Source organism: Saimiri boliviensis, chromosome 12 (assembly GCF_048565385.1).
Source record: "Saimiri boliviensis isolate mSaiBol1 chromosome 12, mSaiBol1.pri, whole genome shotgun sequence".
Taxonomy (NCBI): domain Eukaryota; kingdom Metazoa; phylum Chordata; class Mammalia; order Primates; family Cebidae; genus Saimiri; species Saimiri boliviensis.
The window spans coordinates 41,477,575-41,482,769 of record NC_133460.1 but is presented as its reverse complement, the minus strand read 5'-3'; the positions used below and the strand labels follow the sequence as shown (position 1 = coordinate 41,482,769).

At 41.0% G+C, this 5,195-nt stretch overlaps 1 pseudogene; it reads left to right on the top strand.

Annotated features, from left to right (window-relative positions):
* The first annotated feature begins 3,794 nt into the window (after nt 1-3,794).
* Nucleotides 3,795-3,901, top strand: LOC120367466 (small nucleolar RNA SNORA70; annotated as a pseudogene).
* Nucleotides 3,902-5,195: the final 1,294 nt, after the last annotated feature.

The window sequence follows — 5,195 nt, the reverse complement described above, 5'->3', positions numbered from 1 at the left end:
GTGGGACCCTGATCCACGGTGTGTGGGACCAGGCTAAGCTCATGTGTGATGATCAAGGCTCTGCAAATGCTCAAGGAGAATAATAGGCCACACATTCACGTTGTCTAGCAGGAAATTTATGGGACTTGGAGAAGAAGCTAGGACAGGCTATTATGTACCCAATGGAGAGCGTTAAACTTAATGCCAGTCACTAGTCCTTCTAATGCTTCTGATTACATTTTATATTCTTCTTAACAGTTTCCTAAAAGCCTTGGTAAAGATCTCATTGGACTTTTCCACGGAGATCAGTGATGGAGCCCAGGAAGCCAGGAATGAGGTACAGATTTACAGGTTAGCAGCCGCACTCAGCATCCCATCCTCTGAAACTTCCTTAGTTGTCAAAGGCAACATTTCTGTTGGGAACAGTTACCCAGAGACCTGAAGAGAAAGGCACCTCAGCCCAAGGAAAAAGGTGCCTTAAGGAAAATCTTACTGTGATCATAGAGGCTTTGAAGGCCTAGAAGCTAAGAAATAAAATGGAGCAAATACCAAGGTGGAAGTGAGTAGCAATTACTCTCGAGCACAAATGCTCTCCCATATGTACCTGTGACAGGTTTAGAAAGAAGGGATTTGATTGATACATGTCAAGCTCTTTGATAAATGATGTCTCAACCAGTGCCAACACAGTGGGCTTTCTTTTGCTTCTGTTTTTGGGGGTGGGCATTATGTTGAAAACAGAAAAAGTTAAAACTTTTCATATCACCATCACTTTTCATTAACAATTATATAGAATTAAACATTAAAATTAAAAATGTTGTTCCCACTTTGAACATTTGCCACGCATCTTTTCTGAGTTCTTTTTAAGCCTGTTTGTCTGCCTTGCTGTCTAGCTACCTATCATGTGTACACATGAATATATACATATAGATGTTATCTTTCTATATGTAATAATTTGAAGCTATCACTATATGGTGGGTATTTTTACATACTGATAGATACACATTTGTAACATTTAAAAAATAGCTGCATAAAATTGTATGATGTGGGCTGGGAGTGGTGGCTCACGTCTGTAATCCCAGCACTTTGGGAGGCTGTGGTGGGCGGATCACTTGTGGTCGGGAGTTCGAGACCAGCCTGAACAACATGGAGAAACTCCATCTCTACTAAAAATACAAAATTAGCGGGGCGTGGTGGCACATGCCTGTAATCCCAGAGCTACTTGGGAAACTGAGGCAGCAGACTCCCCTGAACCCAGGAGATGGAGGTTGTGGTGAGCCAAGATTGCACTATTGCACTTCAGCCTGGGCAACAAGAGTGAAACTCTGTCTCAAAAAAAAAAAAAAAATTATGTGTATTATAGTTTATTCAGTCAGTGCCTGAATGGTTTTTAAAATTTTGTGGTAAGCAATGCTGCAACAAAGTCCACATATATGTATATAAAATTTTGGTTTTAATTTCTGTAAGCTAGATTTCTAAAACTGGGATTGCAAGTCAAAGGGTATATATTAAAATTTTTATTTTCCAAAAAAATGGGTTAATTAATGTTCCCAATATCAGTGTTTGATCACTATTTTTGTTACCTCTGGAACCCCTTAAAGTATAACTCTCAAATTTAATTTTTTTTTGCCAGACTGAAGGCTGAAAACTCATTTCTCATTAGTGATTTAATTTGTAATTCCATGACAGCTAAAAGGTTGAATATTTTTCTGTGTTTATTGTGCCCTTGTATTTATTTTTCTCTCAATTGCCTATTAAAATATATTGCCTATATTTTTTATCATTATTTGTGTTTTTAATTAATTTGTAAGAACTCCTAATATATTCAAATTAACCCTTTGTTAATTTTTTTCTTCCAAAGACAAATGACTTTCATAGAAATGTTTAAGTAGCAGCCATTCAATGGTACTCTCATGTCAAACCTCAATAACTACAATAGATAAAAGTGAGACTGCAGAATGTGGTCTTTAAATACCATTGCTCACCTAAAAATAAGCCAGGGCCCTTTGGAAAAATGGCTAATTCCAGATCTGGGGCAGAAAAGGTACAAGAAGCACCGAGAACATCTTGACATACTAGCAAGAAAGATATCAAAAAATACGGGAATCATATTTCAAGGACCCAGGAGCCAATTTGAGTCAGTTCCCACTGGACAAAGACAGGCTATATATTAAGAGAATCAAAGAAGGACATGAGTTGCAATAAATTAAAAAGTTTCAAACTGTTTTAAATTCATGTGTTCATAATGACACAGAACAAAAATCTTTGAATGATGCTAAGGAACCAACTTATTTTGAAAACTGACAAATACAGAAATAAATAATTTATTTTGCTTTTCCTATACCTCAGGGTAACCAGAGATCTGATGAGAAGTTTTCATCATAGCACTATTTTAGCTGATAAAGCTATTAAAATTAGAATACCACCAATTGAAATAAGGGATCTCATCTTAATGATCCTAATGAATCTTCCTAGTGGTTTATAAATCGTTTCATGAACTCCTAATGAAGTAAAGGATCTAGGTAATGATCATACATGGTTGCCAACATTACAAAAGAGATCAACATCCACTAGACATGAGAGCCTGATAGACCTTTGAAATACTTTTGCCAAAAAAATCAAAACCAACTCTGAGCAAACCTCTGGCTATAACTACCATATGGCAGGAAATACACTGAACAAAAGAGAAATATGTTAAGTGATACCACAGGGATGCAGTCAGCAAAATCCAGACTCTGAAGAACAAAGGACATGATCGAAGCAGGGTGGGGGACCTTTAGATGAAGAGAGACTTAAGGGATGTATCAACTAATTTCAATGTATAGACCTTATTTGATCCTGATTTGAAAATACACACTTAAAACTCTGAGACAGTTGGGAAAATGTTAACGCTGACTAAATTGAAGATTACAAAATTAGTGTTAACATTTTAAGTGGGATAAGGGTATGTGGTGATTATTTTTTTAAAAGATTATCTATGTCTTAGCGATACATGCTGACAATATTGCAGATAAAACAATATGATGTCTGGGTTTTGCTTCAAAATAATCTGGGTAATGCAGGCGAAATGGATGTGAAAGGAGATTGGTCATGAATTGATAATTGTGGAAACCAGGTGAGAGGTACATGGTGGGGATTCATTATACCATGCTCTACTTTCCCATGTGCTTAGAATTTCTATAACAAAACCATGCTGTCTTGTTGAAGTGCAGTTGGAGTGTTCAAACCTCTATTGGCTCAGTTCCCAACCTTCTGTGCCCTGAGACACAGAAGAATCTCTGGGGTCCTACTGGAATGAAGCTCCTTCTGAGCAGAGAGCTTTGTTTTCATTCCTGATGAATCCCTGGTGTTTAAAAGAGTGCCTGGCACATAGTAGGCCCTCAGTATTTTGAGGATGGTATGAATGCTTCTCAACATGGCTGGTATTGGGCTAGTTTTCTCTGACTCCCTTGGTGAACATGTTGCCCCACAGAAACCTGGACACAGCTGATTAGGTGTGCCGCGGGCACCTCTTCTGAGTCTAGTGACTGCTGGTACAAACAAACTCATGGCGTATTTACAAACCTGGACTGTCCAAGATCTGTTTCAAGTGGCAAGCTGAGGACCTTGACAGCAGCCTTGTGGCCACATATGGCCAGGCTGGTCCAGCTGGCTAGGTTGATAGAGGTCCTCCGTTATTGTCACCAGACCAGGGGTTCTCCACATTGGCCGTGCAGTGGAGCCACTTGGGGAGCCCATTAGAAATACAGATTCCTGGGCCCTGGCTCCTGAGATTTGGGTTTGTGAGATCCAGGCAAGCTATTGTTAAGACTAAAAAGCTGCATGGGGGCCCAGTGCGTGCAATGGCTGCAAATAGTAGCTTCCTTGGTAGTGTGATGCAGCCTGTTTCTTGTATGGGTTGCTCTAAGAGACCTTGGAGACAAGCTTTTCAGATGTATGTTGATGTCTCTGACCTTGCACTACCCCAATGTAGGCTCCGAACAGGCATGTGACGTGCCTTTGTAAAGCCCCAGGGCACTGTGGCCAGGGTTCACATTGGCCGAGTTTTCATGTACATCCACACCAAGTTGCAGAATAAGGAGCATGTGATGGAGGCCCTGCAGAGAGCTGAGTTCGAGTTCCCTGGCCGCCAGAAGATCAAGTTCAATGCCGATGAATTTGAAGACATGGTGGCTGAGAAGCGGCTCATCCCAGATGGCTCTGGGGTTAAGTACATCCCCAGTAGTGGCCCTCTGGACAAGTGGTGGGCCTGGCACTCATGCGGGCTTCCACTGTGTGGCCCCTCTTAATATTCACCAATAAATTCTCCTTCCTGTCCACCTAAAAAAATAAAAAATAAAAAGCTCCACAGGCGATTCTGAGGGTTCTAAGCACAGTCCCCCAGCCCTGTGCTGCCGCTGGCCCACAGAGCCGTGATAATAACAACATTCCTATATAGTTCCCTTCTCGGTGGGAGGCTGAATAAGCACTCCTCCCAGACAGCATCTGCAGAAGTTTCTCTGGAACTCGTGGACGGAGTTCCAGGTCCATCCTGATCCTCCTTTGCTCTTCAGCTCAGCTGCAAGTATTTGTTCTCTGAAGTCAGAACATTTTGCTTTTACAGGCCCTTTACTCCATATTCTCAGTAGGCAGCCCTCCTGCCTCAGCCAGATCATCCTGCTTCTTTGTTTTTAACTAGTTTCTGGAGGTGGGACTTCCTGCTGCTTCAGTTACTCTCCGAGTTCGAGTTCGCACTTCCAATTGATAGTCTCCCTGCAAGTTACTTCAGCGATAAGACTTCTTTGTGGCTTGGAAGTCTGGTTAATTCTTGCCTGAGCCTGGACTGACTTTTGCTTGCCTATTATATAACCTCATTGATTAATCAAAAGTATTGCTCACAGGGCTGGTTAATGGATGATGGCTCTGGAGCTTGCCTGAATACAATTATTTATTGCTTTATTGATGTACTACTTATTACTCTGTTAAGTACCACAGGGTGTTTAATTATGTGAAAGGGAAGTGCAAAGGCAGCTGCTGAAAGCTGGAGTTAAAGAGGTCCAGTACCTGAGTTCCTGACAATGTGTCATGAAACAGCTTTAAAACACATGCACAACCCAAAGACAAACCCATTCCAAAGTTTAACAAGCTTGGAAGCAGAACGGGCTTGGGGGACTGCCCTGCCACTTTGTGACTTGATGTTAGCCACAGCACAAGTAATGAAATCTGAATGTTTTAATTGA